The sequence below is a fragment of the Phyllobates terribilis genome, unplaced genomic scaffold, assembly GCF_046119375.1.
Source record: "Phyllobates terribilis strain yellow unplaced genomic scaffold, ASM4611937v1 Scaffold_1194__1_contigs__length_370978, whole genome shotgun sequence".
NCBI classification, from domain to species: Eukaryota; Metazoa; Chordata; class Amphibia; order Anura; family Dendrobatidae; genus Phyllobates; species Phyllobates terribilis.
This window is the reverse complement of record NW_027363954.1, coordinates 259,932-284,931: the sequence shown is the minus strand read 5'-3', so window position 1 is coordinate 284,931 and position 25,000 is coordinate 259,932.

Below are 25,000 nucleotides of genomic sequence, written 5' to 3'. Positions count from 1 at the left end.
TGGCATTCCGTCTTGACCTCCCCCCTACGTTTAAAATTCACAACGTGTTCCACAGATCGTTGCTTAAGAGGTATGTGGCGCCGGTGGTGGTCAATGGTAACTTGGAGTTCCAGGTATCGAGGGTCATCGATTCACGCTTTAATCGCCGGTCCCTTCAGTACCTGGTTCATTGGAAAGGGTATGGTCCTGAGGAGAGGATGTGGGTTCCTGCGTCGGATATTAACGCAGACCGATTAGTTCGGGCCTTCCACACGACTCACCCGGATAAACCTGGCCCTGAGGGTCCGGAGGCCCCTCGTAGAAGGGGGGGTACTGTCACGGGTGTGTTGCCACGAAGATCGTCACGATTACACAGCCTGACTTCTCGCAGCTGACTTTTTGGTGCTTTGTGTTTTTCGGCAGTGAGGGAGTTAATTCTCTCTCTCTCTGTGCTAGACGAGGTCAGCCTCGCCCAGCTGCAATCAATGCTGCTGTAGTGAGACTCCTTCAAATGCCTGCTGGTCTGTTAGGGAAGTGTCGGTGAAAGCATTTCATACAGACTTACAGAGCGGATCGTGGTATTTGGAGTTTCTGAGATAAGTGTATTTGGAGTGTATTTTCCCTTCCTCGCTTTATCATTTTTCTCCTTTCCCGTTGGTGTTCCCTCTGTTGTAGTTGTGTAGTTTTTGTATGCAAGGTGGTTTTGGTTTTTCCCTTGTACTGTCTCGTTCGTCTAAGTACTGTGTGTGGGCATATTATTACTTGTCCCCTTTTGTTGTGATCGGGGTCCTTCTCAGGACTAGATTACTTAGGTGCAGGGATCCTCAGGAGGTAGGGGTTACGCTGGCGGCCTGGACCTCTGTACCTTTAACAGTACCTCCAGGTTGAGGGATTAGTCAGGGCCCCAGCTTAGGGTCAGCTTAGGCCCCCTACCTCCAGTATACAGAGACAGCGTGACACGGACTCAAGGTCCGTGTGAGCAACCTGACATGTGTGTACACCCATTGAATACAATAGGTGTGTGTATGTCATACATATTTGCGGTCCTTTAAAAACGGGCCTCATATGGACATAGAAAATGGATGTGAGAAGGGGGCCTGAAGCAGTATACCTAGATCCAGGGGTTTCCACCTTACCCTCATTCAGTATTGTCTCCTCAACCACCCCCACAACACTGTTACATCCAGCTTCAAGCATCCCCTATGACTATAAGTATCCTATCTCCAGCTTACAATACTTAAATTATCTCTAAACCCCCAAGGCCAGTATATGAGCATCCAGATCTGCTCTTTTGTACTGGGCTAATCATAGAAGTCACCATCTGGAGATCTGCTCCTCATAGCTGTTTGCTAGGCTTGGTGCTAATGCATTGGGCTGGCAGACGGTCGTGAGACACATTTCATGAGTCCGCAAGCCACATGTGTGCCCTCGAGCCACAGGTTGGGACACCTGCTGTAAAGAGAAAAAAATCCAAAAGCCAGAATTGTAATTTTTCGGCTACAGCAACTCTGTAAAAAAATGCAATAAGCGATCAAAACGTGATATCTACCCCAAATGGCATCAATAAACACGTCAGCTCGCCATGCAAAAATCAAGCTCTCACACAGCAATATTGACGGAAAAATGAAACTGTAACAGGTCTTGGAAAATGGGGACATAATCACATGTTTTTATGAATTTCCAATTTCTTTTTCTTTGAATAAAAAAAATATGCCGGTTGGGATTTGCTGAAAAGTATACAAATAGGGCAACACAAAAAATCAATACACCAGATGTGGACTTCTTATAAGGCTGGTTATTAGTGATGAGCGCGCGTGCTTGTTTAACCCTGTTTGTTAGGCAATCCCTGCATGTGCTGCAGCTATCTAACAGCCGTGACACATGCAGCCGCGGCAGATCAAACATAGATGCCAAGCACGCCGCAAATACTCGGCGAGCACCCGAGGGTGCTCAATTAATAGGTTAAACGAGCACGCTCGCTCATCAGTACTGGTTATCTATTAAGATACTTATGCTCATTTGCTTATTCTGTTTGGTGTCTTGATTTTTTGTGTTTCCCTATTGATATATTTTCCCTGACGACTCCTGATCATTTCTGCATATACTTATAGGGTCAGGGACTTAATAATTGATGCACACTTTGATGTATAACATCTTTGTCTTTTCAAACATGGGCAGTGAATTGCTGTGTATTTTGTTATATTGACACACATCCAGGATTTTGTGATTACTACTACCTGTGCTGCACTTTAGATTAGGGGTGTAATAGGGTCCTATATATCATATCCTGTCAATATATTATATATTTATTGTGGACCCTTATATATATTGGCTGTTAAATGTGTAATTGGATATACACATTATAATATATGTTTTTGTGAGTTTTTAACCTAATCATTAAAAGTTCTATTTTAGGGGTGTATTTTTTGGTGGTTATTGAATAACGGCCATAACTGGTGTAAAATGCTGGGATCAGATGAGTAATCAATAGGTTTTCTTCAGAAAGTGAACTAAGTCCGCACCTCTGACTTCATGGCGCAGGGGAATACAGATTTGTGCGTTGATCCTGTATATTGTACTTATGTGATTGGGCACTCAGATATTGTGTTCTCTCTTATATTCATTTACTCAGCACTTTTCTAGTCTTATGTTATGGTCTCACTTTGTAACTTTTTATTGGTGACTCTGGAATATGACATTCTCACATGTTTAAACATATTTCTAATCTCTGCCCAGGAGCCATCGATGTCCGGATCTACAGCCTCTGATAGCGCGATGGAGCCGCAGGCCGATGCCGAGAGCTACGTGTCCATGATTTCTGACCTGCTGGACAGCTTTATAGATGGTGTCAGTGCCAGGCTCTTTCATCTATTAGATACAGTATGTTTGATTTCATCCACAAAAACAGATGATTTTCATCTCCATTTTCATCCGTATGGCATTTACATGACCGAATACCATTTCCTATGTTAAAGAATTGTTTGTATCCATAAAAATCTTGCACTATTCAGATGATCCGTATTGGATCCAATTTTTTTGCGCACACATAGACTTACATAGGCAAGTCTCATCTGACCTACAGAAGAAACTAACACATGCTAAGATGTGTTTTTGCATGCAGATTCGGTCCATGAAAAACAAAAAAACCCATGCTCCTATCAACTAATTGAACTGCATTGGTCCTCGTGCCGTCCGTGTGATGTCAGTTATTTCATGGACAGCACTCAGACCGAAAATAAAATTGTGTGAACTTGGCCTTACGTTCAAAGGCGGAGACTGTTTTGCCAGAGTGCTCTGCTAGTTTTGCTGTCAAAATGGCAGAAACTCTGTAGATCGGAGCAAGTCCTTAAAAGGGTTGTCCGGTACTTTTAAAAAAAATGCCAGTGTGTTTTAATGATAAATACAAGCTTCTTTCTAAGTACCTTGTGCTGCTGATGCTGCCTGTGGGCGGCGCTATCGGTGGCCGCTCACAGGCAGCACGTGACACAGGCAGTGTGAGGACCATGAGTGGAGGCAGATCTGCTGTGTTCAAGTCAGTTAGTCAGCGGAAATATCACATATTTGGTCAGTTAATGAGAGTTAAATCATTATAGTTCACCGAGGTCACTCTGCTCCGTGAGACATGTACACAAAGAAATATTCAGAAAAAGTAAAACTGTATGACTAGCATATTAAGCAACTGACTAAAAGGGCACAAAATCATAGATATTTGTGTGTCTACAATTTTTGTTAAATGAAGCATAAAACTGCATCAAAACTAGAATATCGAAAAAACACAAATACACAGAGAAAAACCCCAATAATACAGTGCAGATCTGAGAGTGCACTAACATTTTACCTATACAATTTGTAATTTTCCTCTTTTCTTCTATTAGGATCAGGATGCGGTGGGTATGACGATGATGACAGGGTAAGAGCCTCATTGCCACCATAGTCTATATAAGTGCTCCCTTACCTATGGCCCTGCAGGCATCTCTAAGCTAGAAGTCCTAGTATGCAATAATATGAGGAATTTATTAAATGACTGAATCAAAGGGGTTGTTCAGCCCTGATGTAATTTTCGACAGAATACAAGCAGTATGTAATGTTCTACTGATAGGACCACTTGTATGAAAATTGCATACTTTTGGTCACATGGCAACTGCTGGAACCGACAGGCGAAAGCCGAATCCTGACAGTGTGTTAGGATACAATGCTTTATGAAAATTCCACCAAGGCTACACAACTCCTTTATGATATTAAAAAAAATAAATACAAACTAATTCTTATCTGTTGTATTGCAGATCATCTACATGAAGCTGGATGATGGCATCAGGATCCCAGAGGATGAGGTAAGTGATGGTGGTGTTTGGCCAGCGTTTATCTTCATACTGAACTGAAAGGACATGATTTACATTAGCATCATGTAGAGGAAGAAAACTGGAATTGTCATTCTGTTTGGTTATAGTAGTTATATACAGATCCCCATCACTTATCACCCCCATCTTTCAGCCAATGCACTTTTTAGCTTCTCTGATTATTACACATAGGGAACGGCTCCAGGTCACATGCCCTGATTGCCTTTGCACCTGTGTTTTTGTCTAGCTTTGTGTGTTTAGCGCCTTTTTGTTTATACCTATTTAATTATTTTATTTGCGCCTTTTTTTAAGTTTATTCTTTATGTGCTTGCCTGGTTGTTTTTATTTTGTTTTCCGTTTTGTGGGCAAAGTCTAGTAATTCCAGATGTTTTATTCTGATTCATCAATTGAAACCATTTTAAAATTTGACACCACTTTACTCCAGTCCAACCCTGCTGTATTTTTCAATAAGCCACTATTGGGGGCAATTTTTGCAATTTTTGGTGCCAAAATTTACCAAACATAGTTCAAGACAGAGAAAGACCATTTTTTACTTAATGCCAAATTCATAAACCTGGTGCACCGTTTTGTCAGCACCCGGCGCACCTCGGTAAGTGCCGGGGCCCTGAGCAGGTGGAGGGGACCATTCGCCGTTGGGCACCCCGGCACTCTATGGGACCCATGAGCGGAGGAGAGTAGTGTCAGCGCCCACTCCCCCCCAACTTGCTCAGGGCCCCGGCAGCCAGTGAAACAATACTTACCTCTCCCCGTGCCTCCGCAGCAGCTCCGGTGTCTTCCGCGTCCTCTGACTGTGACATCTCAGGTCAGAGGGCGCAGTGATGTCTTTACACCGCGCTCTCTCCTGAGCCGTCACAGCGCAGAGCGGGAAGACGTTGGCGATGCTGGAGCCCAGAGCAGCGGCAGCAGGTAAAGAGTGAGGTGAGTATTTGATTTTTCTTTTTTTAATGTATGGGGGCATGGGGCATTATAAGGAAGGGGGGAAAGGTGACATCCTGCATGGGGCATTATAAGGGGGGAAAGTGACATACTGCATGGGGCATTATAAGGGAGGGGGGGTGTGATATCCTGCATGGTGCATTATAAGGGAGAGGAGGTGTGTGTGACATCCTGCATGGGGCATTATAAGGGGGGAAGGGACATCCTGCGTGGGGCATTATAAGGGAGGGGAGGTGTGTGTGACATCCTGCATGGGGAATTATAAGGGGGGAAGTGACATCCTGAATGGGGCATTATAAAGGGGGGGTGACATCCTGCATAGGGCATTATAAAGGGGGGGTGTGACATCCTGCATGGGGCATTATAAGGGAGGGTGACATCCTGCGTGGGGCATTATAAGGGGGGGAGTTTATCCTGCATGGGGCATTATAAGGGAGGGTGACAGCCTGCATGGGTCATTATAAGGGGGGAAAGTGACATACTGCATGGGGCATTATAAGGAAGGGGGGGAGAGGTGACATCCTGCATGGGGTATTAAAAGGGGGGGAAGTGACATCCTGCATGGGGCATTAAAAGGGGGGGAATTGACATCCTGCATGGGGCATTATAAGGGAGGTGGGGTGTGACATACTGCATGGGGCGTTAAAAGGGGGGACGTGACATCCTCCATGGGGCATTAAAAGGGGGGGAGTGACATCCTGCATGGGGCATTATATGGGGGGTTGACATCCTGCATAGGGCATTAAAAGGGGGGAAGTGACATCCTGCATGGGGCATTTTAAGGGGGGGTGACATCCTGCATGGAGTGTTATATGGGGGCCAGTATTCTGTATGGAGCATTATATGGGGGCCAGTATTCTGTATGGAGCATTATATGGGGGCCAATATCCTGCATGGAGCGTTATAAGGGGGTCAGTATTCTCTATGGAGCGTTATATGGGGGCCAGTATCCTGTATGGAGCATTTTATGGGGGCCAGTATTCTGTATGGAGCGTTATATGGGGACCAGTATCCTGTATGGAGCATTTTATGAGGGCCAGTATTCTGTATGGAGCGATTCGCCGGTTTCTGAGCTATTGAGCTATTGTGGAATTTACAATAGATATCGATCATGTAATGTAAGAAGTGAAATCTTTGGCATTGTGCTATATATATATTTCTCTGCGGTATCTATGCATCATGAATTGTGGTATGTGTTAAAGGGGCCCACTGAGACTCTTTTGCCAAGAGCCCACAAAAACCTGGAGCCGGCCCTGCTTTGTAGCTCACACATCCCCAAAACATCATCGATCCACCTGACTGGATGAAAGATGCAAGAGTCTGTCTGGATCCCAGAAACTCACTCAGCTTTTATGCACACACATTGATTACAAGCAAACAGGTCACAGGTGAGGATGTTACCTTTAGCAGCCATTCAAACCCATTTGTGTCAAATTATGTGCATGTTATCAGGCCAAAATCACCTGGGTATGTGAACTTTTGATCAGGGTCATTTGGATGCCTTTGGTTGTCATTAAGATTTAAAAAGAGAAAACACAGTAGTTTGACAATAAATGTTCAGTCCTGTTTTTTTTCTGTATTGTGGTTTGGAGAGGCAAGGTCTCCAGACTGGGAGAGCTTCAGCTCAAGACAGAGCTGAAGGCTTGAACTACAACTTGTGTGGGCAAATCCCATACTCATATGGACTCTGCTATCGTTTATTCTTTTGTTTTGTCGTTTTGCCAGTAAGGCCGTGTTTAGTTTGCTGGAGTGCAGAGCTTTATGCCATTTAATAAAGCCTGCAGAGAAAACTGAGTCTACTTCCAGAAGCGGACGAGCGAGTCGTCTAGGACCTGCGGTCTTGTGACCGCGGGCAGGAAGAGGGATATCGGCGGCAGGGCGCCGCAGCCAGTGCCTGCACATGGGACCCGGCGGCCAGCACTGGATTCTGCAGGGGGCAAGGCGCAGCCCCCACTATGCTCCTCCATAACCCATACCATGGGCCTGTCTCTGCCTCCACCTCCCGGCCACTAACAATCACAGCCCGCCCCATTCCCCGGCAGAGCCCCCTACAATGTGAAGCACTCCTCATGCTATCCCCACCTCACCCTGCAGTTTGCACAGGATCCTGTTGCCCCTTTGCTGGCCAATTTGCCTGCTAGTCATATGCAGGTCATGGCAGCCCTCACAATGACCCCCCCGCTAGCCCCAATCTACCCCCTAGACTCACCCAGGGCCTGCCTAGCGCATTTATCACCAGGGATGCCTCCTCAGCGTCAGGAACTCCAGGAAGGACAACACCGTGCGACCAGGGAGGACGACTGGACGCGGGATGTCCGGCCGGTGTGGCGGGAACGCCCACGCGGCCCCGTGAGTATGACTCTTTGTCGTGTCCGTTTACACCCATACTAATGTCGGAGGGCACGGAGCACAGTCAGAGGGCAGGAGAGGTAGATCAGGTAGTAAGGGTAGGGGGGAACCCGGAAGGGGCAGGTATGCAGAACATGCTGACTATCCTAAAAATTGCATAGCCTCTCTGGAGGCGCACAACCTGCCACCAGCTACAGCGTCAGCCTGGGTCCCATTGGGTGATGAGGTGGTGCGGAGCGAAGGGGTAGGGCAGGGAGAGGGGGATCAGCAGCCAGCGGCGACAAGTATGTCACCGGTAGCAGAGCAGACTACGAAAGGGAAAGGGGATAAGATTCACCTGGATGATATGGGGCGAAGTTTACGTCTGCTACGAGGGTTCCCTGGGGGCACACTTAAAGAAGGAGGTAAAAGAGCAAATTTGAAGGGATGAGTACGTCGAAATTTTTTCCCTACTGCTGAGAAATTTAATTTAGACAAAAATAAGAACCACGATAATAGAAAGGAGGATGAAAAGAAATGGAAGTGGCGATTAATCCCACAAACATTCTCGAATTGGTTGCAGGCTTTCTCTATCCTAGCAAGTATCATAGGCGAGAGGGCACGGGAGAACTGCTCGGCACTATTTTGCTACCAAGACGCTATTGGGGAAGCGTATAGAGTGAATGGTGGGCAAACATGGCTGAGATACGACAAACAATTTAGTCAAAGAAAGGCAGAAAAAGAAAGCGAGGTTCGGGCAGCCCTTTCCAAGCAGGGCCGGGTCATCCGGCCACCACGGAAGTAGAGGAAGAGATAGGGGAGAAGGGGGGCAAGCGAGCGGGCAGAGGTCAGGATTATGCTGGTAGTTCAATGAGAGCCAGTGCAAATTCGCCGCCAACTGTAAATACAGGCATGCTTGCTCCTTCTGTAATGGGTCATCACACCGGGCAGATAAATGTTTTAAAAAAGGAAGATGAGGGGGCCACTACCAGCTATTCCCAAAGGGGTGACGCCAGTGAAACTAACAGAAATGCTTACCTTCCGAAATAGGTTCCCAGACAGGAAAATAGCAGAGCTGCTGGCGGCAGGTTTTGAGGTGTGCTTTCAGATCCCCTCCATCACAGTCGAGGTCTCTGTTACCAATAGGATCCTGAAATCAGCCTACCAGTACCCGGTGGTAATGGCGGAAAAGGTAAAAAAGGAGGTTTCGTTTGGAAGAATGGCAGAGCCATTCAAGGAGTTAACATGAAAAAATGTTGTGGTGTCCCCACTCGGGGTTGTCCCCAAAAAAGAACCCAATAAACCAATAAATTTAAATTAATACACCATCTATCGTACCCAAGGTGTAGTTCAGTGAACGACGGTATCGCCGAAGAATTAAGTTCGGTGGTTTATACCTCCTTTGACAAAGCGCTCAAGTGGGTCAAAAAATTAGGGAAGGGTACGCTGATGGCCAAAACAGATATTGAAGGGGCGTTTAGGCTACTGCCGGTACACCCGGATAGTGTTCGATTACTAGGTTGCTTTGGGGAAGGAGCATACTATATAGATCGCTGGTTGCTAGTGTTGAGCATTCCGATACTGAAATATCGGGTATCGGCCTATATTCGCGGTATCGGAATTCCGATACTTAATTCCGATACTTTTGCAATATCGTATACCGGAATCGGAAGTTCCCATAATGCAATGAGCCATTTTCATTTTAATCAGCCAATGAGGATCCTAAGAAGTGTGGGCACATCCTGTTAGGCATGTAGGCATCTTAACTAATGGCATGGCTGTGATTGGCTGCTGAAATGATGTCATGATGCACTATAAAAGCCGCCGCCGCCATTTTGAGCTCACTCTGCTGTGAATTCAGTTAGGGATAGGACGCTGTTGTTCTGAGGGACAGTTTTAGCTACCTATTTGGTCTATTCTGCTTTACCCAAGCTACTTTATAAATCGCTGTGCCTTGCAGTGCTAGTGCACAGTTCTCTGTGCTGTTCACTGCTTTCTGCAAGGTCTCTGTGTGTGAGTGCAGCTCACCCTGTAGTGTGTGCTTCAACCACGTCTGGTTGTAGTGCACTCAGTGTGTGTCACTGCCTCATACATTGTCCTTTTTTGCCAATTCATAATTTTTCCTGATATCTCCTATTAGTGTGGTGGTTCCATCCGTATTCAGCTAAATTGGTTCCAAACACACTATATAGGAGTAGATAGAGAAATTTTTTTGGTCTTGCAGCGCTAGTGCATAGTGCTCTGCATCTGTACTGTTCACCGCTGTCTGCAAGGTCTGGTGTGTGAGTGCAGCTCACCCTGTAGTGTGTGCTTCAACCACGTCTGGTTGTAGTGCACTCAGTGTGTGTCACTGCCTCATACATTGTCCTTTTTTGCCAATTCATAATTTTTCCTCATTTCTCCTATTAGTGTGGTGGTTCCATCCGTATTCAGCTAAATTGGTTCCAAACACACTTTATAGGAGTAGTTAGAGGAGCCTCTCTGCAGCATTGGGCCCTGCAGCCCCAGCCAGATTAGTATTAGCCTATTTTTTGCAGCCTCATCTATTGCATTGTAGGTTACCTTCCTACATTGTAATAGCTACAAAAAGTTTGTGATACTATCGTTATTACATCTTTAGGCACATACAGTGTCTTTTTGTGACAAAAAAAACCTAAATAAAGTTCACCAAACACTCCACTTTACAGTTGTGTAGGCCACATTAGCTCATATTAAAGTCTAGTCCACACTTTATAAAATTAGTGTTTCTTATACCTGTTAGCAGCTGTTCAGGAATAAGCACACTAAGCCCTTAGTACTTTTCTGCCTATCTTTATCAGTCTACCAAGATGAAGAAGGCAGGGAGTAAGGCATGTGGTCGTGGGCGTGGGCGTGGGCGTGGAGTTTCTGCAGGGAGAGGACGTGAGGATTCTGTGCCTGCAGGGAGAGGACGTGGGGATTCTGTGCCTGCTGCGGGCACCAGTGACTCAGCATCCCCCAGTTTTACCAGGGAACAGTCCTTTATGTGCAGCTTTGTGGGAGCTAGCCGTACCCCACTGCTGCGCGAGGACCAAATTGAAGCCGTTGTCGGATTAGTTCCAGATCCTCTCAGGTCCTGAGCACTGAAGAGCACCCATCTGTCTCTTCACCACCTGCCAAATTGCCCAGGCAGTCAGAGAGCCCTGGACAGGAGCCATCTCTACTTCTGTTCTCTGAATCTCTTGGCTTGGAAAGAGGGGGCCAGCCAAGCAGAATTCGAGAATTTGAAGAAGAGGTAGTATGCAGTGATGCGCAACCGTTTTGTCTCTCTGAATCTGAAGAGGCGGGTGGGCCAGTGCCTATGGTCAGCAGCACACCTCAGTACGCATCTGATGATGAGACTCAGGTGCCACTTTCTGGTGTGTACTGTGCTGTCGAGACTACTCAGGAGAAGCAGTTGTTTGAAGAGGGTGGTGTAGATGATGAGGTCCTTGACCCATCATGGCGTGAGGGACAGGAAGGTGGTGGGAGCAGCTCTGAGGAAGAGATTCCCCGAACAGCCCAAAAAGGAGGGAGAGGGAGGGGGCAGACTTGGTTGCCTGTAGCCTCCACTTCGGCACCCATTAGGAGCATGGCTCTTCCAAAATCCAAAGCGGGCGCTCCCAAGACTTGCAGTGCCTGGTCCTTTTTTGACACAGTTGCAGATGACATTTGCTTTGTCAAATGCAAGCTGTGTAATCTGAAGGTGAAAAGAGGGAAAAGTGTCAGCAACCTCAATACCACAAATATGTGGAAACATGTGTGGACCAAGCACATGGTGGAGTTACAAAAACACACTGAAGACCTAGGCCAACCTACAGCGCCACCTACCACCTCTTCAACTCGTGTTGTAGCCTCTTCCTCCAGCTCACACACAGCTGGTTCGGCTTCCTCACAGGATCGCCATGGAAGAATCTCTGGCACTGTTGTACAGAGACACAGTGTAATTCCACCCACAGCACCACTTTCCCAGTCATCCTCACACTCCCAGGCCAGTCTGCAGCCATCGTTAGCACAGGCATGGGAGAAAAGGCGCCCATACTCGGCAAACCACCCCCGAGCACAGGCTCTGAATGCTGGCATTGCTAAACTACTGGCCCTTGAAATGCTATCATTCAGGCTGGTGGAGACTGACACATTCCGTAACTTTATGGCATTGGCAGTCCCACAATACAACGTGCCCAGCCGATTTTATTTCAGCAGGCAAGCAGTCCCTGCCTTGCAACATCATGTGGAGGGAAAAATTAAACATGCGCTACAAAACGCCGTCAGTAGCAAGGTCCACCTGACCACCGATGCGTGGACCAGTAAGCATGGACAGAGACGATACCTTTCCCTCACTGCCCATTGGGTAAATGTTGTGGAGCCAGGTACAGATCTTGAGTGTGGCGCTGTACGTGTTCTGCCAACTCCAAGGATTACAGGAATCCAGTCTGTACACATTGACTCCTCCTCATACTCCAGTTCCTCTGAATCAGCGCTGCAGGAGCCGTCACGGTCTACCTCCACATCGACCCGTGAACGGTTATCTGTTATGGTGACCAATATGAGCACAGCCGTGGCTAAACGTCAACAGGCCGTATTAAAATTAATTTCTTTGGGGAATCGAAGCCACACAGCGCAGGAGCTCTGGAATGCCATCAAGCAGCAGAGCGACGTGTGGTTTGTGCCAGCGAATCTCCAGCCAGGCATGGTAGTGTGTGACAATGGCCGAAATCTGGTGGCAGCTCTGGGCCTAGGCAACCTCACTCACATCCCATGTGTGGCACATATGCTCAACTTGGTCGTGCAGAGTTTTTTGAGGGACTATCCGGATCTTGATGCACTGCTTCACAAGGTCCGCATAGAGTGCGCTCACTTGCGGCGTTCCAGCAATGCAAGATCACGCATTGCAGCTCTGCAGCGCCGATTACGTCTTCCGGAACATCGCATCATATGTGACCTACCCACCAGGTGGAATTCAACGTTACATATGTTGGAGAGGTTGTGTGAGCAGCAGGCAGCAGTAATGGAGTACCAGCTGCAGCAGGCGCAAACAAGTCGCAGTGCGCGCCGTTCACACTTCACCACCACTGAGTGGGCCTCTATGAAGGACATTTGCCACGTTTTGCATGCCTTCGATTATTCCACGCGGATGGTGAGTGCAGATGATGCACTAGTCAGCATGACTATCCCCCATATCTGCCTGCTTGAAAAAACACTGCAAGCACTAAGGGACGAGGTTTTGGAAGAGGTGGAGGATGAGGAGTCACAAATGCCATCTGCTTCTCTACAGTTTGCGCAACGTGGTTCCTCACAAAGGCCTAGGCAGGGGACACTCTGTGAGGAGGATGAGGAGGAGTCAATGGATGAGGAAGACATCTGTCCAGAGGAGGGAGGTACACAATGCTCTAGTAGTCAGTATCTAGAGCGAGGGTGGGGTGATGCAGAGCAGGCAGAGATCACGCCTCAAGCAGGGGACAGCGTTTCTTGGCCAGTTGGCAGTCTGCAGCACTGTCACGCTGTCTCTGTATACTGGAGGTAGGGGGCCTAAGCTGACCCTAAGCTGGGGCCCTGACTAATCCCTCAACCTGGAGGTACTGTTAAAGGTACAGAGGTCCAGGCCGCCAACGTAACCCCTACCTCCTGAGGATCCCTGCACCTAAGTAATCTAGTCCTGAGAAGGACCCCGATCACAACAAAAGGGGACAAGTAATAATATGCCCACACACAGTACTTAGACGAACGAGACAGTACAAGGGAAAAACCAAAACCACCTTGCATACAAAAACTACACAACTACAACAGAGGGAACACCAACGGGAAAGGAGATAAATGATAAAGCGAGGAAGGGAAAAAACACTCCAAATACACTTATCTCTGAAACTCCAAAAACCACGATCCGCTCTGTTAGTCTGCATGAAATGCTTTCACCGACACTTCCCTAACAGACCAGCAGGCATTTGAAGGAGTCTCACTACAGCAGCATTGATTGCAGCTGGGCGAGGCTGGACCTCGTCTAGCACAGAGAGAGAGAGAATTAACTCCCTCACTGCCGAAAAACACAAAGCACCAAAAAGTCAGCTGCGAGAAGTCAGGCTGTGTAATCGTGACGATCTTCGTGACGACACACCCGTGACAGTACCCCCCCTTCTACGAGGGGCCTCCGGACCCTCAGGGCCAGGTTTATCCGGGTGAGTCGTGTGGAAGGCCCGAACTAATCGGTCTGCGTTAATATCCGATGCAGGAACCCACATCCTCTCCTCAGGACCATACCCTTTCCAATGAACCAGGTACTGAAGGGACCGGCGATTAAAGCGTGAATCGATGACCCTCGATACCTGGAACTCCAAGTTACCCTTGACCACCACTGGAGGGGGAGGTAAAGGTGACGGTACCACCGGCGCCACATACCTCTTAAGCAACGATCTGTGGAACACGTTGTGAATTTTAAACGTAGGGGGGAGGTCAAGACGGAATGCCACCGGATTAATAATAGAACTGATTCTGTACAGCCCGATGGACCTGGGACCCAGTTTCCAGGAGGGAACCTTAAGTTTTATATTCCTGGTAGACAACCATACCCGATCGTTCACACTTAGGTCCGGACCAGACACTCTCCTCCTATCAGCCATACGTTTGTATCGGTTCCCCATAGTATTCAGATTCTTCAGCACCCCTCTCCATACTGAAGCGAGTGATGAGGAAAATCGTTCCTCCTCAGGAACCCCCGAAGAGCCCCCCCTACTGAAAGAACAAAACTGGGGGTGAAAACCATATGCCCCAAAAAACGGGGACTTACCAGTGGACTCGCTCCGCCTATTATTAAGAGCAAACTCTGCCAGAGGTAAGAAAGAAGCCCAGTCCTCCTGGTTCTCTGACACAAAACACCGGAGATATGTCTCCAAGCTCTGGTTCATACGTTCCGTCTGACCATTGGTCTGAGGATGAAAAGCCGCTGAGAACGACAAATGCATCCCCCGCCGTGCACAAAACGCCTTCCAGAACTTGGACACAAACTGAGACCCCCGATCAGACACCACATCAGAGGGTACCCCGTGAAGCCTCACAATCTCCCCAATGAACACCTGCGCAAGAGTTTTAGCATTAGGGAGAGCCGGAAGAGCGATAAAATGTGCCATCTTGCTGAACCTGTCCACTACAACGAGTATGACCGTTTTACCCGAAGATGGAGGGAGGTCCGTAATAAAGTCCATAGACAGATGAGTCCAAGGACGCTCCGGGATCTTCAAAGGTAAGAGGGCCCCAGACGGACGGGTATGTGAGGTCTTAGAGCGCGCACAAACCCCACAGGACGCGACAAAAGTTACCACCTCCTTATGTAAGTTAGGCCACCAAAACCGACGCGAGAGGAGATCCACAGTTGCTCTACTCCCCGAGTGTCCTGCAAAAACTGAGTTATGGTGTGCCTCGATCACCTTTTGTCGCAACTGATCTGGAACAAACAGTCTCCCCGGAGGTCCAACAGGGGCGTCCCCCTGAGCCTCCAATACCTCCTCCTCCAGCTCAGAGCATACTGCCGAAACCACCACCCCCTCCTGAAGGATAGGAACCGGGTCGTCCGTATTCCCGGCCCCAGGGAAACTACGAGATAAGGCATCCGCCTTTACATTTTTTGACCCAGGACGATATGTAACGACAAAATTAAACCTGGTAAAAAACAATGACCACCTAGCTTGTCTGGGATTCAGACGTTTCGCGGACTCCAGATATAGCAGGTTCTTGTGATCGGTGATGACGGTGACCGGATGGACTGCCCCCTCCAAAAAATGGCGCCACTCCTCAAAAGCTAACTTAATGGCCAAGAGTTCCCTATTGCCGACATCGTAATTCCTCTCAGCGGACGACAATTTTTTAGAGAAAAAGGCGCATGGATGCCACTTACCAGGGGACGAACCTTGTGACAATACTGCTCCCACCCCTACCTCGGAAGCGTCTACCTCTACAATGAATGGCTGTGACGCATCAGGTTGAATGAGTATGGGTGCCGAGGCAAAACATTTTTTCAAGGAGGAGAATGCTTGACAAGTCTTGTCAGACCACCTAGAAAAATCCGTCCCCTTTTTAGTCATGTCTGTGAGAGGCTTAACTATGGACGAGAAATTACGAATGAACTTCCGGTAATAATTAGCAAACCCCAAGAAACGTTGTAGTGCCTTAAGATTCTCTGGCCGATCCCACTCAAGAACTGCCCGCACTTTCCCAGGGTCCATACGAAAACCGGACGCTGAAACCAGGAAGCCTAAAAACTGGAGTTCCTGTACGGCGAACACACACTTTTCCCATTTGGCATACAATTTATTATCCCGCAAGATCTGTAACACCTGCCTAACGTGCTCCTGATGAGACACCAGATCCGGCGAGTAAATTAAGATATCATCCAGATATATGACAACAAACTGTCCCACCAGGCGGCGAAAAATGTCATTAACAAAGTGTTGGAACACCGCCGGGGCATTAGTCAGACCGAATGGCATGACAAGGTTCTCATAATGCCCCTCCGGAGTGTTAAACGCCGTCTTCCACTCATCCCCCTCCTTCATCCTAATCAGATTGTACGCCCCCCTGAGATCCAACTTAGAGAACCATTTGGCGCCCACGATCTGATTAAAGAGATCGGGAATAAGTGGGAGCGGATACGGATCTCGGACCGCAATCCGATTAAGTTCACGGAAATCCAGGCAAGGGCGTAGGCCTCCATCTTTCTTCTTAACAAAGAAGAACCCCGCAGCCACCGGTGAAGATGAAGGTCTAATATGCCCCTTAGCCAGACTTTCTGAAATATAATCCTTCATGGCCTGCCTCTCAGGACCAGAAAGGTTATACAACCTAGCTTTAGGTAACTTGGCCTCAGGGAGCAGTTTTACAGAACAGTCATACTCGCGATGAGGAGGTAGTTCCTGACACCCTTTCTCAGAGAATACATCCTCAAAGTCCGCCAGAAATGGAGGTAAGACCCAAGGAGTAACCGCACCGATGACCGTGTTCATGCAGTTTTTATTACAGAATTTACTCCATTGGCTTATCTCTCTGGTTTGCCAATTAATAACCGGGTTATGCTTAGTTAACCAAGGAAGGCCCAACACTATAGGAGTGGGAAGACCCTCCAACACGTAGCAAGACAACAGTTCTTTATGTATCACCCCCACTTGAAGTTTTACGTCATGAACAGCTTGCAAAAAACTTCCCTGACCGAGAGGCTTGGCATCGATCGAGAATATGGGGATGGGTTTAGCCAACTCACTCAATCGCATACCTTGAACCCGGGCAAACCGAGCATCAACCAGATTAGCCCCGGCCCCACTATCCAGAAGAACAGATATCCTCTCAGTTCTCGTACCCACCACCACCTCCGCCGGTACGAGAAACTGAGACGAACCTAGGGACGAAATACCTACTCCCAGATTGCCGTCCACCACACAACCTGGGATCAACAGTTTTCCGACGACTCTTCACTCTGCAAGGGACGGGATGGACACCCACCAATAAAATGTCCCTTTCTCCCGCAGAAGAAACACCTTCCTGTCTTATGGCGCACCACCGGTCCCCTCCCCCGAAATGATGTCCCTCCTAATTGCATAGGCTCCTCTGGACTGACCAGGGGAACCACCATATGAGGGGACCTTGTAGGAGGTGGAGTCATCACAGGGGGTAGAGTTATCCCGCACCTCTCCCGAAGCTGTCTGTCAACGCGAATAGCAAGGGCCATAACGGCTTCCAGTGACGCGGGAGAGTCATACTGTGCCAACACATCCTGTAATTTGTCAGATAAACCTTGACAAAACTGGCTCCTAAGAGCCGGGTCATTCCACTGGGTGTCCGTGGCCCACCTACGGAACTCCGAACAGAATTCCTCCGCCGGACGATCTCCCTGCTGGATCCTACGTAACTTAGACTCAGCAAGGGAGATCCGATCTGGGTCATCATATACGAGTCCCAGAGCAGCGAAAAACCTATCCACTGACTGGAGAGTCGGGGAGCCCGGGGGAAGAGAGAACGCCCAAGATTGTGGGTCCCCTTGTAGGAGCGAGATGACAATTCCCACCCTTTGTTCTTCACTCCCCAATGACCGAGGCCGCAGCCGAAAGTACAACTTGCATGCCTCCCGGAAAACATAAAACTTGTCCCGCCCCCCAGTGAACCTGTCAGGGAGAGCTACTTTAGGTTCTGGTCCGGCTTGCTCCTGAGGATACAAAACCTTGGACCTAACGTCCGCCAGCTCCATGGACAAACTCTGCAACTGCCGAGCTAGACCGGCTACTGGATCCATGGTAGCTGGAGAAAAACTAAGGGGTCGGTGAAAATGTCACGCTGTCTCTGTATACTGGAGGTAGGGGGCCTAAGCTGACCCTAAGCTGGGGCCCTGACTAATCCCTCAACCTGGAGGTACTGTTAAAGGTACAGAGGTCCAGGCCGCCAACGTAACCCCTACCTCCTGAGGATCCCTGCACCTAAGTAATCTAGTCCTGAGAAGGACCCCGATCACAACAAAAGGGGACAAGTAATAATATGCCCACACACAGTACTTAGACGAACGAGACAGTACAAGGGAAAAACCAAAACCACCTTGCATACAAAAACTACACAACTACAACAGAGGGAACACCAACGGGAAAGGAGATAAATGATAAAGCGAGGAAGGGAAAAAACACTCCAAATACACTTATCTCTGAAACTCCAAAAACCACGATCCGCTCAGTTAGTCTGCATGAAATGCTTTCACCGACACTTCCCTAACAGACCAGCAGGCATTTGAAGGAGTCTCACTACAGCAGCATTGATTGCAGCTGGGCGAGGCTGGACCTCGTCTAGCACAGAGAGAGAGAGAATTAACTCCCTCACTGCCGAAAAACACAAAGCACCAAAAAGTCAGCTGCGAGAAGTCAGGCTGTGTAATCGTGACGATCTTCGTGGCGACACACCCGTGACAAGCACATGGTTGATTTCATGCTGCAGTGCCTGAGAAACGACCGCCGCATCGCCCACATTCTCAACACGGCTGATTATTGGGTGTCCACCCTCCTAGATCCTCGCTACCGGGACAACTTACAAAGCCTCATAACACCGTTGAACCAGGAGCGTAAAATGCGGGAGTACCAAGTCGCACTGGTGCATTCCATCATGTTCTCCATTCCAACCGAGAGCAGTGCTGCTAGTGCTTTACAAAGCAGCTCAGTGCGTCGAGGCAGTGGAGGAAGCTCTGCACAAAGAGGGAGCAGAAGCAGCGCCTCAGCACAAGGCAAGACCAGTAAGGCCGAAATGTGGCAAAGTTTTGTGTCCCCGCCGCCACAAATGTCTACACCATCACAGACGGCTCCAGTCAGCAGGAGGCAACGTTTCCGTCAGATGGTGACAGACTACATGTCTTGCCCTCTTTGTGTACTCCCAGACGGCTCTTCTCCCTTCAAGTTTTGGGTCTGTAAGCTGGATACATGGCCAGAGCTTAGTCAGTATGCATTGGAGGTACTAGCTTGCCCTGCTGCTAGTGTATTATCGGAACGCGTCTTTAGTGCCGCAGGTGGTGTACTAACAGACCGTCGCATGCGACTATCCTCCGATAACGTTGACCGGCTTACTTTTCTCAAAATGAACAAGGCCTGGATCTCTCATGAATTTGCCAGTCCTCTTCCAGAATAAATAATTAGTTGGCAACAGTATCCAGGTCTCCTGTTCTGTTCATGTTTCTACCACCTGAACTGTAATCCCTGAGCTCCAACACCACCAGTTGGCGCTTGGAAGTGCCGTCTGCACAGTCAACACTTGCTGCCGTGTTATTGGGGTTCAGTAACGTCAGCTGTTCCCCTGCTGTGCGGACGGCAATTTCTCCTGCTCTGTCCACATCCACTGTACTACTGATTTAAAACCTCCTCCAAATACACCTCTGGCTCCTCTGTTTTCAGTATTATCCCTGAGCTCCAACACCGCCAGTTGGCGCTCGGAAGTGCCGTCTGAACAGTCAACACTTGCTGCCATGTTATAGGGGTTCAGTAACGTCAGCTGTTCCCCTGCTGTGCGGACGGCAATTTCTCCTGCTCTGTCCACATTCTCACTACTACAAATTTTAAAGTTGCTCCAATTACACCTCTGGCTCCTCTGTTTTCAGTATTATCCCTGAGCTCCAACACCGCCAGTTGGCGCTTGGAAGTGCCGTCTGCACAGTCAACACTTGCTGCCATGTTATAGGGGTTCAGTAACGTCAGCTGTTCCCCTGCTGTGCGGACGGCAATTTCTCCTGCTCTGTCCACATTCTCACTACTACAGATTTTAAAGTTGCTCCAATTACACCTCTGGCTCCTCTGTTTTCAGTATTATCCCTGAGCTCCAACACCGCCAGTTGGCGCTCGGAAGTGCCGTCTGCACAGTCAACACTTGCTGCCGTGTTATTGGGGTTCAGTAACGTCAGCTGTTCCCCTGCTGTGCGGACGGCAATTTCTCCTGCTCTGTCCACATTCTCACTACTACAGATTTTAAAGTTGCTCCAATTACACCTCTGGCTCCTCTGTTTTCAGTATTATCCCTGAGCTCCAACACCGCCAGTTGGCGCTCGGAAGTGCCGTCTGCACAGTCAACACTTGCTGCCGTGTCATTGGGGTTCAGTAACGTCAGCTGTTCCCCTGCTGTGCGGACGGCAATTTCTCCTGCTCTGTCCACATTCTCACTACTACAGATTTTAAAGTTGCTCCAATTACACCTCTGGCTCCTCTGTTTTCAGTATTATCCCTGAGCTCCAACACCGCCAGTTGGCGCTCGGAAGTGCCGTCTGCACAGTCAACACTTGCTGCCGTGTTATTGAGGTTCAGTAACGTCAGCTGTTCCCCTGCTGTGCGGACGGCAATTTCTCCTGCTCTGTCCACATTCTCACTACTACAGATTTTAAAGTTGCTCCAATTACACCTCTGGCTCCTCTGTTTTTAGTATTTACCCTGGGCTCCAATACCGCTAGTTGCTGCTCAGAAGTGCCGTCTGCACAGTCAACGCTTGCTCCAGTGTTATTGGGGTTCAGTAACGTCAGCTGTTCCCCTGCTGTGTGTCCGGCAAATTCTCCTGCTTTGTCCACATCCACTTTACTACTGATTTAAAACTTGCTCCAATTACACCTCTGGCTCCACTCTGTTTTTAGTATTTACCCTGGGTTCCAGCACCGCCAGCTGGTTCTCGGCAGTGCCTTTGGATTAGGTGCCTCCTTCTCGGTATCCAAGTTCCACCAACGTCTGCTGGTCCTTGGTAGTGCTTTCTGGCACAGGTACCTCCTGCTTAGTAACCGAGTTCCAGTACCGTCAGCTGGTCTTCGGCAGTTCCATTGGCTCTTGTACCTTCTGCTACCCATCCGGGTTCCAGTACCGTCAGCTGGTCCTCGGTAGTTCCATTTGCTCTTGTACCTTCTACTACCCATCCGGGTTCCAGTACCGTCAGCTGGTTCTCGGCAGTGCCTTTGGATTAGGTGCCTCCTTCTCGGTATCCAAGTTCCACCAACGTCTGCTGGTCCTTGGTAGTGCTTTCTGGCACAGGTACCTCCTGCTTAGTAACCGAGTTCCAGTACCGTCAGCTGGTCTTCGGCAGTTCCATTGGCTCTTGTACCTTCTGCTACCCATCCGGGTTCCAGTACCGTCAGCTGGTCCTCGGTAGTTCCATTTGCTCTTGTACCTTCTACTACCCATCCGGGTTCCAGTACCGTCAGCTGGTTCTCGGCAGTGACTTTGGCATGGGTACTCCCTCCTGCCCAGCCTGGTTCCAGCACGCCAGCTGTTTCCGGGTAGTGTCAACGTCACTTTGCCTCCAATGCGTTGTCCTGTCGTACTGCGGTCGGGTTAGCCGACTCTATGGTGCCTGCAGTTTAGGTGACTCCTATGTGGGCTGCGGGATCTGGCAATGAAGGCTGGTTCCATAGTGCCAATAGGACAAGCACCCCCTGTAGGACTGTGGGTTTTGGTAACTGCGGCCGGCTCGCGGCCTTGAACTTTTTTTTACATGGGTACCTTCTGCTACCCATCCGGGTTCCAGTACCGTCAGCTGGTTCTCGGCAGTGCCTTTGGATTAGGTGCCTCCTTCTCGGTATCCAAGTTCCATCAACGTCTGCTGGTCCTTGGTAGTGCTTTCTGGCACAGGTACCTCCTGCTTAGTAACCGAGTTCCAGTACCGTCAGCTGGTCTTCGGCAGTTCCATTGGCTCTTGTACCTTCTGCTACCCATCCGGGTTCCAGTACCGTCAGCTGGTTATCGGCAGTGACTTTGGCATGGGTACTCCCTCCTGCCCAGCCTGGTTCCAGCACGCCAGCTGTTTCCGGGTAGTGTCAACGTCACTTTGCCTCCAATGCGTTGTCCTGTCGTGTTGCGGTCGGGTTAGCCGACTCTATGGTGCCTGCAGTTTAGGTGACTCCTATGTGGGCTGCGGGATCTGGCAATGAAGGCTGGTTCCATAGTGCCAATAGGACAAGCACCCCCTGTAGGACTGTGGGTTGTGGTAACTGCGGCCGGTTCGCGGCTTTGAATTTTTTTTTACATGGGTACCTTCTGCTACCCATCAGGGTTCCAGTACCGTCAGCTGGTTCTCGGCAGTGCCTTTGGATTAGGTGCCTCCTTCTCGGTATCCAAGTTCCACCAATGTCTGCTGGTCCTTGGTAGTGCTTTCTGGCACAGGTACCTCCTGCTTAGTAACCGAGTTCCAGTACCGTCAGCTGGTCTTCGGCAGTTCCATTGGCTCTTGTACCTTCTGCTACCCATCCGGGTTCCAGTACCGTCAGCTGGTCCTCGGTAGTTCCATTTGCTCTTGTACCTTCTACTACCCATCCGGGTTCCAGTACCGTCAACTGGTTCTCGACAGTGCCTTTGGATTAGGTGCCTCCTTCTCTGTATCCAAGTTCCACCAACGTCTGCTGGTCCTTGGTAGTGCTTTCTGGCACAGGTACCTCCTGCTTAGTAACCGAGTTCCAGTACCGTCAGCTGGTCTTCGGCAGTTCCATTGGCTCTTGTACCTTCTGCTACCCATCCGGGTTCCAGTACCGTCAGCTGGTCCTCGGTAGTTCCATTTGCTCTTGTACCTTCTACTACCCATCCGGGTTCCAGTACCGTCAGCTGGTTCTTGGCAGTGACTTTGGCATGGGTACTCCCTCCTGCCCAGCCTGGTTCCAGCACGCCAGCTGTTTCCGGGTAGTGTCAACGTCACTTTGCCTCCAATGCGTTGTCCTGTCGTATTGCGGTCGGGTTAGCCGACTCTATGGTGCCTGCAGTTTAGGTGACTCCTATGTGGGCTGCGGGATCTGGCAATGAAGGCTGGTTCCATAGTGCCAATAGGACAAGCACCCCCTGTAGGACTGTGGGTTTTGGTAACTGCGGCCGGCTCGCGGCCTTGAACTTTTTTTTACATGGGTACCTTCTGCTACCCATCCGGGTTCCAGTACCGTCAGCTGGTTCTCGGCAGTGCCTTTGGATTAGGTGCCTCCTTCTCGGTATCCAAGTTCCATCAACGTCTGCTGGTCCTTGGTAGTGCTTTCTGGCACAGGTACCTCCTGCTTAGTAACCGAGTTCCAGTACCGTCAGCTGGTCTTCGGCAGTTCCATTGGCTCTTGTACCTTCTGCTACCCATCCGGGTTCCAGTACCGTCAGCTGGTTATCGGCAGTGACTTTGGCATGGGTACTCCCTCCTGCCCAGCCTGGTTCCAGCACGCCAGCTGTTTCCGGGTAGTGTCAACGTCACTTTGCCTCCAATGCGTTGTCCTGTCGTGTTGCGGTCGGGTTAGCCGACTCTATGGTGCCTGCAGTTTAGGTGACTCCTATGTGGGCTGCGGGATCTGGCAATGAAGGCTGGTTCCATAGTGCCAATAGGACAAGCACCCCCTGTAGGACTGTGGGTTGTGGTAACTGCGGCCGGTTCGCGGCCTTGAATTTTTTTTTACATGGGTACCTTCTGCTACCCATCCGGGTTCCAGTACCGTCAGCTGGTTCTCGGCAGTGCCTTTGGATTAGGTGCCTCCTTCTCGGTATCCAAGTTCCACCAATGTCTGCTGGTCCTTGGTAGTGCTTTCTGGCACAGGTACCTCCTGCTTAGTAACCGAGTTCCAGTACCGTCAGCTGGTCTTCGGCAGTTCCATTGGCTCTTGTACCTTCTGCTACCCATCCGGGTTCCAGTACCGTCAGCTGGTCCTCGGTAGTTCCATTTGCTCTTGTACCTTCTACTACCCATCCGGGTTCCAGTACCGTCAACTGGTTCTCGACAGTGCCTTTGGATTAGGTGCCTCCTTCTCGGTATCCAAGTTCCACCAACGTCTGCTGGTCCTTGGTAGTGCTTTCTGGCACAGGTACCTCCTGCTTAGTAACCGAGTTCCAGTACCGTCAGCTGGTCTTCGGCAGTTCCATTGGCTCTTGTACCTTCTGCTACCCATCCGGGTTCCAGTACCGTCAGCTGGTCCTCGGTAGTTCCTCAGCTTTCTTGTACCTTCTGCTACATTTCCAAGTTCAAGCTTTTTGAAATGGTTCTTGGTAATCACTCTAGATCTCCCTGACGAGGACCCTGAAGACGAGGACCCTGAAGACCAACCCTAAGAAGACGAGGACCCCGAAGACGACGACCCTGAAGACGAGGACCCTGAAGACCACCCCGAAGAAGACGAGGGCCCTGAAGACCACCCCGAAGAAGACGAGGTCCCTGAAGACCACCCCGAAGAAGACGAGGACCCCGAAGATGAGGACCCAGAAGACCAACCCGAAGAAGACGAGGACCCCGAAGACGAGGACCCCCGAAGACGACGACCCTGAAGACCACCCCGAAGAAGACCAAGAAGATGACCCTGAAGAAGTTGACCAAGAGGACAAAGAAGAGAAGACAAGCACCAAGATACAGAAGAACAAGAGACAGAAAACCAAGAAGCAGAAATACAAGAAGCTGCAGAACAAAAAGCAGAAGAACATTAAGCATAAGACTAAAAATCAGAGCAAAAGATAATATCTAAATTATAAGCAGAAGATGACTAAGCAGTGTATGGGGGTGAGTCCGTTCCTCCTCGTGATGCCCCTGGAAAAGACCTGCTGCTGCAGGCCAAACTGAACGCGGACAAATCCTGTTGTAAATCTTTTGTGACGGGCAGAACGAAAGGTGTAATGTCCAACCTTTTATAGATAACAACTAGAGGAATGCCTGCCACAAATAAGAATATGATGAAGAAGAAGAAGATGAAGAAGATGAAAAAGTAGAATATGATGAATGTAAAAAAAAAGAATAATACGAAGAAGGTGAAGAAGAAGAAGATGAAGAAGGTGAAGAAGAAGTGGATGAAAAAGATGCTGAGGATGATGAAGGAGAAAGTGTGGGAGAAGTAAAAAAGAAGGTGAAGAGCATGGAAGTAGTGAAACATAAATATCTGACAAAATATAAAAATACTTAACATAGTCAATATTTCCGTAACTCAG